Here is a 12,723-nt window from a genome sequence, read left to right on the forward strand (position 1 = left end):
TATAACTCATTGTCTAGTGATGACACTATTTTAGGCTTGTCTTGATTTTTCTTATAATTTTTGATAAGAAACACATATGATATTTTCTAAAATAAGATTCATAAAATTTATGATTTAAAAATAATACAAGTATCATTTAAATGTTTTCTAATACACTGAAATTTTGAATAGTTATTTTGAATAATTATTTTGACCTTTTAAATATTATCTCTAATATATTGCTCTGACAGTTACCTTTCTTTCAAATGTCAACATTTTTTCACAAATATTGTAAGAAACTATTCACTGCAGAATAAACGGCCTTACGCTTCATGAATTCTTGATCTATTTACTAGGCTGAATTACAATTGTGGTGTTGTTTTGTTTTGACTTGAATACTTAGAAAACTGCCATAACATTACTTGAATGAACACAATTTTATGAGTTTATCTGAAATTCTGATTATTTTTTGTTTCTTCTAAGTCATTCCTTTGCTTAGTATTCTTTGAATTCTTTTTATTAGAAAAATGCAACAGAATGACTAAATAGAAATATTTCTTCCTAGAGGAATCAAATGTATTTCTAATTCGATAACTTAAATGTCTGAAATATTGGCCTTTATTTTTTATATTTCTTTTCTGCATAACTAAATTTTTTTTTCTATGATCAAAGAACTTTTGGGTTTCTCATTTCTAAAACAAAAGTTATGGGTGCATTAAAGATCAAAGATAGCCTCACTTTTTTTCTATGTGGAAGCCAATAAATTTTGAATGGAATTAAGTCTTTATTATATTAAGAGTGAAATTTGATTGCTCATCTCTTTGAAGCAATTTAAGGACTATAATTAGACACTTTAATTTATACAGTGTCTTTGTAGCAATATAAACCATAATGGGAATTCAAAAGTCACACCATCGTATTTTAAGATGATAGCTATTTCAAACTGTAAAATCTCTTTCTGGATAGTATACTTTAACAATTCAAATGGCATTTAAAATAATTTTGAAAGTTTCACTTTTATTAACTGATATAATTTTACCATTAGTCTTTGACATTGTCGTCTCTTTTGTTTTTTTGTTTCTTCTATCTAAAAGCAGGTGATGCCTTTTTACAGAGTCTGTATTTTGTTGATAAGTCCTTATACAGGAAAATAAAGATACTATCCTCATATATTATAAACTGCTTAACTTGTGGATCGGACTCTTTGTGTTTATTTCCCACTGACTTCCTAGAGCAGAAACCATGTAAAAAAATAAATGCATTGAAAATAAATTGATCTATGGGAACAATTTGCTTAAATTAGTATTTATTAATATGATTAGTTATCTGGTCAAGTCAAGACAGAACTAAATATTTGTTCCCAGGTAAAATTTAATGAAAATAAATTTTTATATTTTCTTGTCAAATTCCTGAAATAGCCATACCGTAAAACTCTATTAGATGTAACCAATGTGATTCTGCAATATGTATTTGGGGTAAAAATGGGAGTTCATAATCCAATTGAGTCAAATGTATGAAAGATGATTTATCATGAGCTTTGTAATGTTTTGAACAACTAATTAAAAAAAAACTCTATTAGATGCACCTTTATCTGATTCTCTGTAGAGAAAGGAAAGAAGCTTCAAAAGCCCTTCACAAAATATAATTAGTTGAGACTGTTCCGCTAGTATGTGGAAATTTCATGTCTAACAATTGTCTTTAGGTTGAACAGAAGTTGACTCTAAAGTCATGAATCAGAATATGTTGATAAGTGGTGGGTTATTATTTTAACCATCAACTGCCTTAGGTCTTTACATACAATTTTCCTGATTTACTTTAATAGCACTTGTGGAAGATATTAGTAGAATTCACCCTATTTTCTAAGAATGTAATATTCATCACTTTCAAATTTGGAATAAAGCTAAATAGTTATCTTCTTTCTGCATATAGGTAATATTTCATACTTGCCTGTTCTTACTGTACATGTTTAAGAAACAGCTTCCAAGAATTCTCAAACATTAAAGTACATACCGCCTGAAGAGGTTGTTGAATGAGCAGATTCTTGGACCTTCTATCAGATTGTGTGTTTTAATTTCTGTAGATATGGAGTGTGACTTGCCAATTCATATTTTCAGCAATAATTAGATTATTCTCAGACAGAGGGACCACTTACCAGTTGGAGAATAATTGTTTTAGTGTAGGTCAGTACAAGTCAGTTGATTCCAAAACCCACAAAATTTGTTTAAGTCAAAGGAGATTTAGTTATATTTCCTATCTGCTAGAGACTTTACACATTATTGAACCTAATTATACAGTGGTCTAAACAGGAAAGGCAAATATTTAGAAAACCTCCAGCCATCTCCAGGGACTTATAGTAAATAAAATGATTTGAACCTTGATCTGTATTTCCTTATTCAATTATGAGGAGACTGGTCTCAGTCTTGATTAAAGAAATATCTGACAAGATGAAAAATCTGAGATTATACACAAGGTCAAAAGGAGGAATTTTAATATTGGAGATTATATTATATTTTATCTGTAAAATGTGGTCATGTGTGGCCTAAATGAAATAATGTTTCAGTGTATTTATTGCATTTAAAATGATCATTGTATTATATGTTGTTATCATTAATTATTATTGTTACTCAGCATTCCTTTATTCCAATCTCCCTTCACTTTCAAAATACCTGTAAAATATGTGTCACTGGCCTCATTTTGCAAAAAAAAAAAAAAAAAAAAATCATACTCAAACAGGATAAGTAATGTATGCAACTTACTTAACTGGTGCATGGCAGACAGAAACCTTGAATTTTATCTTTGGAATATTAAACATAGTATTTAATTGTTCAGTACCTTGCTTTGTTTGGTAGTCACATTCAAGGGTCAAGTAGAAAACATGGAGGAAAGGTGGCCAGCCTGTATGACTTATAAAGTTCTAAAAGTACACAGATATTCAGCTGAAATGATATACATATGGATACAATAATGTTAATTCAGGAAAAACATCTTCATGGAGGAAAGGTGGCCAGCCTATATGACTTATAAAGTTCTAAAAGTACACAGATATTCAGCTGAAATGATATACATACGGATACAATAATGTTAATTGAGGAAAAACATCTTCATAAAGCCTCTGTTTTAATGTTTGACTAGTCATGCTTATGAAAATAGGATTTTTCTTTAGAGTCAAAGCAAGAATGTAGACTATTAAGTTAAAAATACATTTTACACAAAATTGGACTGCTTTTTTATAATAGGAGTTATAATTTTTTATTAATTATTTGACTTTTGAAGTTAAATACTAAAACATGTTTTATTAATTCATGCTTTCAATGCTTCCAGGATTTCAGATGTCATTGTAAGTTCAATTTCAAATACATAAGTGGAGCTCGTGTGGTCCCTTTAAACTTATATATGATTTTAATTATATTTTTATTTAAGTATTACCAGCTGTGTCAGAATTTCTGTTTTCCAAAATAATCACATCTTTTGACCTGCTAGTTTAAGTTATCATATTCACTGTTTATTATTTTTTATTATTTTAGGGTTCCACTGGATTTCCTGGGTTTCCAGGTGCCAATGGGGAGAAAGGTGCACGGGTATGATATTTAATTGTTTTATCCTGAACTAGCTAATGTCAGTGTCCTTGCATGAGAAACCATATTTCAACGCCAGACTTCATAATTTACTGTGGTATACAGCACATGGAAACGGTTTGAACTGTCTTTGGCAGGGAGTTGCTGGCAAACCAGGCCCGAGGGGTCAGCGTGGTCCAACGGTGAGTGCTTTCATTTAAAACAGTAATTTTCATTTGTGATTCAATTTTTCAATATAATGTTTCTGTGCCTTTGGATTTGCTTGGAATTAGATCAGTTTCATGTTTTGCTCTCATATGCAGGGTCCTCGAGGTTCCAGAGGTGCAAGAGGTCCCACTGGGAAACCGGGCCCAAAGGTATTGTTGGCACTTGTTTCAAATGATCTTTGTTGCAAATTCCTTTTCTGGAGGCTGCCATAACAAGGAATTAAAACTGATTTTTTCTTTTCTCTTCTGTCTCTTTTTTTTTTTTTTTTTTGCTTCTAGGGCACTTCGGGAGGTGATGGCCCTCCTGGTCCTCCAGGTGAAAGAGTACGTATGATTCAGTCACCTAAAATAAGATGAAAATGAGTACTTCTGCAAGTGTTTACCCTTCTGGAAAAAAGTATCTGTATCCATTCATCCACAAAAATTTTGTTTTGAGTTAAAAAAAAATCATATTCTTTAATTTACTTCGCCCTGCCAATATGAAAGCTTTATGAGTTATATGCAACTAATTTTATTAAAGAAATGAGAGAAATAATGTAATTGGCCTAAGATATTACTCTTAAACTCAAGCCAATGTAAATTTTTTACTTAAAATGTGCTTAAAACACCTATGCCCTTTCATCCACTTGTCTTGTTTTCCATATTAATAGTCAATTTGTCTGTGGAGCTGGCAGCAAAATTATGCTGGTAGAATGCAAGCTACCAGTGGCCATTAAGCCACAATCAATATAAATTTAACTCAAGACAAAACATCTATTCCAGTAAATAGAAAAACTATTTAGTAAATTGATTTTCAATTGATATAAAATAAAGCAAAATACAGATGAGCAAGCATGCCCTTTGTTTGACTTTTTTGGCAAAATGCTGTTTTGCATGAGTCCAGATTTTTTTTTAATGCTATCCTCTGTATTACAGTCAAAGATATTAGAATTATTTCTTAGTATCTGTAATAGCTTTTGATATTATATAGTCATGTTAGTATTTTTTATTGATTATTATTTGAAACTTATGATAGGTGTTTTATAAAAGGAAAACTGAGAAAGAGTAGTTTTGTTACTTCAAAAAAGAAATAGTGAGTAAAACTTAGTTTTTATATATGACCAAAATGTGAGTACATATGATGTAAGAATAAATATTTAATTAGTTACTTTCTGATTTTGGCTCATATTTAATTAAATTAAACTTTCCTAACATTTCTCATTCTTGATGAATTATTCCCAAATCAAGTCCATTCCTCCTGCACCTTTTGAGTTAATAATGGACATATTTGATGTATTTGATGATTACAGTTATTCAGCACATTAGATTAATTAAACTGACCAAATCACAAAACAAATTAGAATAGTTTAACAAATTGTAGCACACTGATCTTTGTTTTTAAAGAACAGACTATATTCTCTTTTAGTGCTTTATTTATGCATTCCAGAATTGAACAATCAACATGTTTCTTTATAAGTAAATATGCTTTTAGTTTTCTTTTTTGTTTGCTTTTTATTTGCTTTTCATGGTGCTGGGGATCAAACCCAGGTCCTCATACGTGCAAATGAGACAGGTCCCCAGCTTATAAATATGCTTTCTATGTTTTCACATTTTAATTTGGACATAGTGGTTAGATCCAACAGTATGAATACTTGTAATTGTAAAAACACTCTGAGAGTGGGAAAAATACATTTTGAGAATCAAAGCAAAGGGTAATTTTGTCTTTTTTAAATATGAATCTAGAAAGATGCATTTTCAGGCTGGGGGTGTGGCTCAGCAATAGAGTGCTCCATCTTCAGCACCACATAAAAATAAATAAATAAAACAAAGGTGTTGTGTCCAACTACAACTAAAAAAATAAATATTAAAAAAATAGTTAAATAGATTTAATTGGGTCTGAGGTTACCAGATTTAGCAAAACAAAACAAAATATAACAGAACCAACATACCTAATTACATTTGAATTCTACTTAAAAAGTGAGTAATTTTGGCATATGCATGCTCCTTGTAATATTTAGGGGATATGAAAAACTATTCATTATTTGTCTAATAATAAAATTTAACTAGACACTAGATATATTATACAGTCTTCATACTTGGGTACAAACACAATCTTTACACTGATTCTTTAAACATTTTTTACCTTACCCAGAAACTATAGTAGTACCTCTTTACCTGTACCTGCCATGGTTACCTTCAGGACTCTAAGGTATTTGAAACAGCAGATAGTGCCAAACCCTATATAAACCATGTTTTCCCCCCTATACTTTCTACATATGTATGATAAAGTTTATCAATTAAGCAGAATAAGCTATTAACAATAATAATAAAATAGATTATGACATACTGTAATAAAATTACCATCATCCTTATTCTTGTGCTTTGAGGACCTTATTTAGTATAATAAGATTTAATTGAACACAGCCATTGCAATACTATGACAGTTGATTGATAATTCAAATGGCTACAAAATGACTAATGGGTGTGTAGTATTTACAATGTAAATGCCCTGAATAAGGGATTCTTTATGTTCCAGGTGGACTGAACCAAAGGAGATGAAATTTTACTATGTGTAAAATAATACATAATTTTAAACCACTGAATTGTTTATTTCTAGTATTTTCTCTTTCATATTTTCAGATCATAATTTATCACCAGTAACTTACACTGTGGAAAGTAAAATCAGAAAAGGGGATACTACTATATTTGACTAATATAAGGAAAATATGTGAACAATTTTTTGTGGAACTTTATAAAACAAGCTCAATTTTTTAAACTTTTCATTGAAATAGTGATTTTTAAAATGTTTCTTAAATTTAAAATCAAATTTTATTTTAAAAGTATTAAAATTTTAAAAAGCAAATATGTCTGAAGAAGTTAGGGGAATAGAGAATACTGTAAAGCCTTAAAATACTATTTAAAATTTTTTATTTAAAATGCTAAGTTTTTTTATGATGTATATTTAAGAATCGTATTTTCATAGTTTAAAGATAGTACAAAAACTTATAAATTACAAATATTTTCTCAGTATTTTATTAATTTCATGTTGTATATTTTTTAACTATATAAATTTGATGAATCCTTTTCATTTCAGGATGAGATGCTGGTAATAGTAAAAGCTTATGCTTATTGCAGAACTAGCATTGCCTTAAGAGTAGTAATGAAATTTCTCCTGAGAAGTCTAAACTGATACTTTAAAAGAATAAATTCTATTAAAGTTCAACACCAATAAACTTTTAGAATGTAGATAAATCTTATTAAATCTTTATTACTTATTAAATTTTATTTATATTATCTTTAATTTTGCGTATCTTCTTTTTATGAATACAATTATTACATTCTGGCATACACAGAATTAAATTTTACCAATTTTTTTTTTGCCACCAACACAATCATCATAATAGAGTCTACTTCATGCATTTTAAAGATATGTAAATAAGAAAGTTGAATAATATTGTTAATTAAACATCGAGCCTAGAATAATATTATAAAAGCATATTTAGACTGACTGTTAATGAGAATACTTATACAATAAAGTTCTTTTTATCTTTCTACCAAAGAAGTTTATACATGAGTAAAATGAGATAGTAACATCCTCAAAAATAAATACATTTTATCTACAAATATTAAAGATATCTTTTATGATTATTTTGAGATACTTTTTTGCCCTTTTTAAAATATTTTTTGGATGCATGGACCTTTATTTTATTCATTTATTTATATGTGGTGCTGAGAATCGAACCCAGTGCCTCATACATGCTAGACAAGCACTCTACCACTGAGCCACAGCCTCAGTCCCTTATTTTCCCTTTTATTTGTGACTCACTAGAGCCAGAAAATTTATGGAGTCACTTTTAAACATATTTTTCCTTTGGAGAAGTATGGCATTGAATTGAAATTTTCCTTTTATGAATGTTTATAGCCAACATTCAAAGTAAAAAAAAAAATCTGTGGAACTTATTGCTACTATTGTTCTATTAGTTTTTTTATATGAACTCTAAATATGTACAGTGCTCCTATGATGTACAATTTTAAGTAGTAAAAAACTATTTTGCTTTTCTATTAGTACTATTTACCATATCATAGTACCATAGTTTTGTCACTACTGTGAAGAAGTTGTATGTTGTTCTGTATTTTATCTGAATAAATAAGCCATGAGGCATGGAGGTTTCTCTTTCCAGGCATATCATTAAGCTTTCTATACTCTTTACTTTAGGGTCCTCAAGGACTTCAGGGTCCAGTTGGATTTCCTGGACCAAAAGGCCCTCCTGTAAGTGTCATAATTTCCTTTTCTTTCTTTATTTTATAATATTTTCACATTTTTTGAGAGTTGCAGTTTAAATTATGAGATGTAGATGTAATTAAATCCTTATAAAAGCAAAATTGAAAATAAAATGTAAAAGAATGTTTTCCATTTATGAATTCAAAGAATTTTAATGTAATTTAAATACCTCTTATTTTGCATTGTTTTAAATAATGTGAATATTATTTTGTCAATTACTTTTCTACAATATTTATTATTTAAATATTGTACAATAAATATTTTTAATTATTAAATATTTGGTCTGTTGTCATTTCCCTGTTATCTTCCACTAGCAAATTACATCTTGCAAATGGAATTTTGCATCCATCTTCAATTATCACTTCCTAAACTTCTTCCAACATTCTGACACACTTATATCACATTGAGATTTATATGTGTTTATTATTTTTCGCTCTAGAATGCATTTTTTAGAAAATGTAATCATAACATTTATTGACTTATATTCTTCTTATAAAATTTGTTTATTATAATATTGTTTTGAATGTCATCATTAAATATTTTCCCAAAGTTAATTGAAATGCTTTATTTTTATATTTAAATATTAATGGGAACATAGTCCTGTTCAGTGGTTTTCTCTTTCTTTATCTTTTGTCCTCCTTTTCTCTCTTTCTCTTCCTTCCTTCCTTCCTTAATTTAGTTTCTTTATATACACTAGAATTACCTCACCCATCTGTCTAGTGCAATGGTTCTCAAAATGCTTGTTTGGGCCCAGTAGCAGCAGCTGCCCTTGGGATATTAGTAGAAATACAAAGTTTCACCTGATAGCCATATTTTAATTAGCCATACAGATAGTTCTGTTTCACAACAGTTTGTGAATCATTGTTCTAGCCTAGACTAGAAAATATCTTCCAAACTTTAGTGTGTATACAAATAAAATTGGTGAATCATTTATTTTGAAAAACCTTCTTGAATTAAAGGTTAACCATTTAGGTAATCACTTACTTTTTGCAATAATTTTAGACACTGCTTAAGAGTATCATTTTAACACTTAACAGTTCTGCTTTATGACCACAAACATATCAGGTTATTATCTATATTATAGGATTAAAGTGGATTCACACACAGTTACTATTAATATATTGATATTTCCTGCACATAATGTCTTGCTCACTGAGTTGTGTTCCAAATGCAATATCATATGTGCAGTTTCACAGAAAAGTGAAAATGTGGTTTGTAAAGTGACTGTATATACACATTTTCAAAGGTAAGTCCAAAAGTATTCTGAAGCCATGTACATGGATCATTTAGCTAAAAGAAAAATCCACTTGAGACATATAGCCTTAACATTATTGTATTTCCTATGTTAGATATATTTATACATCATACTTATACATTTACATATTTGTTTACATTGTTGCAAGTTGTTTCCCCATGCAATATGATAATCTTATCAAAGAGAGCCATTGGACTCATTTTTTCTCAGACTTTTTCAGTTTGTTCTTTCACATGCCTTTTAGTTAAGTTTGGAGCCATTGATCATGCACTCATTTTATCTCTAAGAGGTATTAGAATTATAATAGATGCCTAGACTTTAGAAGCCCACAGTCTAGTTGGAGAGACATGGCACTATTAAGAAGCATTGCTGTCCCTGCTGAATAAAGTGCTTTGTGTACTGTTTACTATCCAGTGAAATATTAAAGTATGAACTAAAAATGCTTAACATGTTTCTGGTATAAAGTTTTATGAAATTTGGAAAAGAAATACCTTCATCTCTTTGACATAGAAAGAAGAAATTGATCCCAGTGGTTTGGGAGGCTGAGGCAGGAGTAAGTTCAAAACCAGCCTCAGCAACTTAGCAGCTAGGGTTGTGCTCAAAGGTTAAGCACCTCTGGGTTTAATCCTCAGTACCAAAGCAGGGGATAGAAAAAGAAAGAAAAAATTGAGGTGAGGGATAGAACCAGTCTCCTCCTACAGACTAATTACACACACACACACACACACACACACACACACACACTCACACAAAGACTGAGTGTTTGGAATGTTCTCTTTTGGTTCTTTTACTTTTATGTCATTTTTGCCATATTTGGAGAGTATACAGTTATCTCATTCAAGAAAAAGTTTAAATGATTAAAATTTATAGCATCATTATTATGAGGAACATTTATATTTGTAGGAAAAATATCAAATCTAGTGTTCATGAGGGTGTTTTCTCACTGGATAGTTTAAAAACTATTTGGAAGGGTTTTTTCACAGTTTGACTTCCTGTATATACACACCTCCCATTAGATGAACTTGTTTCCTCCATCCTTCATTAACTAAATCAAAAAGGCAGCCTATTTGGATGGATAAAATTATCATTTATAAATAAACTATTTAGCAATTATTTGGCTTTATTTTATTGGGTAGTAGTGGAAAGCCATTAGAGTTATTTAGGATTAATTGCCTAATATTAGAAGTACATACTTAAATCAAGAAAAGTGTTGATGATACTGATCCTATAGACCATTAACTCTGTTGCCTTAGACTGTCTAGAAACACCACTAAAAATCATGTTGCTTTCATTCCAGGATATCATCATTAAGAACTAAAATCACTGTTTTAAAGGATTATAATTTTTTAATGAACATTTCATCTCTATCAGCAAATATAGTGAGATATTTAACTTTAATATTTACAGATTTGTTAGAAACGTGTGTATGTTTTATACTGATTGCAAAGCTCAGCATTTAAGAAGTGTTTTAGTTTGATAGGGAAAGACCACACTCAATTTTATTATTCTTTAGCTGTCTTCCACTGCTTTTTGTAAATTTTTTATAATTATCTGAAACTGATATCATATTAATTCCATCTGTATCAAAATAGAGACAAAGTAGAAAAATTGTTTTTATTTGTTGTTTTGAAAACATGAACCTGGATGAAATCTTTTAGAATGAACTACCCATTTTTGTGTTTCACTTCTAAACCGAGGGCAAAACATCATCTTATATTACTCATGACCTAGTGAGAAATGGAAACATATGTAATATGTTTTAATGAAAAAATGTTGAAGTGACATCTAAGAATGTTTGGGCCCTTGGAGCTCCAGTTTTGTTCCTTGGAGAGTTGTTTGCTTTAAGTACTTAGTTAATTGCTTCATCTATTTCTTCAGACATGACAAAGATTGCACCCATTAGAGAAAGCAATACCATGGCAGAGTTGCTCTCCAGTACTTCATAAGAATTTTGCTTCCAAGAGGGTTTTTAAGAAAACTGAATGGGAAAAAGTGGCCCTGATAATTTCCAGAATTGAGCATAGTACATTGTTTCCTTTACTTGAAGCGATTTTAGATATAAAGTGCCTTTGTTTTTGTAAATTTCATTCCTTTTTCATTCTTGTCAGTTTGAAGTTTGGATCACCACTAGAGGACACTATCTTTCTCTATTATCCATGTTTCAATGCACAGGGAATTGGCTTACAAACACATCACACACACACACACACACACACACACACACACACACACACACACAAATTGAAGAATAGTTTTATAAAAATAAATTTTTTTATTTTAATCATGTGGAAGAAAAAAAATAAAATGCAGATCTATGTAAACATTGTTTTAAAAAGATGCAATGAGATAAATTCACTTAATTGTAAAAGGTATAGAATAGAATTCTACATTTTTTTCTTTAGTCTCAGTTATAGCTATAGACTTATGTTAAAGAGATACATGCCATATATAAAACTGAACATCACCAAGTATAAAATCAATTAGAACATCAAAATATAATGTCCAGTGAAATATTAGTAAATTGTCTAACATTATTCTTCTAGTCTATAATTAAAGAAATATTTACTTCATGGGTATTTAAAACTTGTGATTTCAGGGTCCACCTGTGAAGGATGGGCTGCCAGGACACCCTGGGCAACGTGGGGAGACTGTAAGTAACTTATTCTGAGTGGAATTTTCAATCTTTAGTACCTCATTAGTTCACAGAAGCTACTTATTTTAACATTTAAATGACAAGCTTGAGAACAATGTAGGAATGAATTCCATTAGACCTTTTATTTAAACATGAATAAATACATAAATAGACCAATGTTTGTACCTAAACAAATATCCTTGAAAAAACTGTTATGTTAATTTATTTAATCGATCTTATTGTTAATAATGGTACTTTAATAATGAGTTGATGGACAAGAACCCATTATTCTTTGGATGCTTTCATGATATCGTCACACATTACTGTAAGTCATGCACATAACACAAAGTTCTTCTTTCCAGAACTAGAGAGTGAATTCTGCTGATGTTACAACCATAAGGGTATAAGTGGTATGGAACTATTTCAAATGCTTCCTCTCTTGTTGAGTAGGGAAATGTAGATTGAAAAAAGTAATTTTGTATTATTTAGAAATGGAGAAATATAACGTTAAACAAATTAACTGAATAATCCATCTTATATACGATGATGATTGGGCACAGGAGAAATTGTTAACTCCTCGATGGCTTAAGAATTCTCATGGGTTAGTGATTTATTTTATCACTGTTATGAAACTACATATCTGAATGTACCAATGGTTTGTTATTCTAGTCAGAAATCCTCAAGGTTTGGCATATATCCTTGGAACATATTCTTGTTTCTTAATATTGGTTAATTTTATCCAGATTTCTTGAGAAAACCACAACATAGACTATCTTTGACTGCATGGTTAAAAAATCACTTCAAGGCTTTCTGCC

The 12,723-nt window shown here is 29.9% G+C and overlaps 1 long non-coding RNA gene across 1 annotated transcript; it reads left to right on the top strand.

Annotated features, from left to right (window-relative positions):
- The first annotated feature begins 3,501 nt into the window (after window positions 1-3,501).
- Window positions 3,502-4,085, top strand: LOC143388530 (uncharacterized). The gene is made up of 4 exons (XR_013154835.1): window positions 3,502-3,557; window positions 3,692-3,736; window positions 3,857-3,910; window positions 4,040-4,085. It is a non-coding gene; the product is annotated as an uncharacterized LOC143388530 (long non-coding RNA).
- Window positions 4,086-12,723: the final 8,638 nt, after the last annotated feature.

Source organism: Callospermophilus lateralis, unplaced genomic scaffold, assembly GCF_048772815.1.
Source record: "Callospermophilus lateralis isolate mCalLat2 unplaced genomic scaffold, mCalLat2.hap1 Scaffold_107, whole genome shotgun sequence".
Taxonomy (NCBI): Eukaryota; Metazoa; Chordata; class Mammalia; order Rodentia; family Sciuridae; genus Callospermophilus; species Callospermophilus lateralis.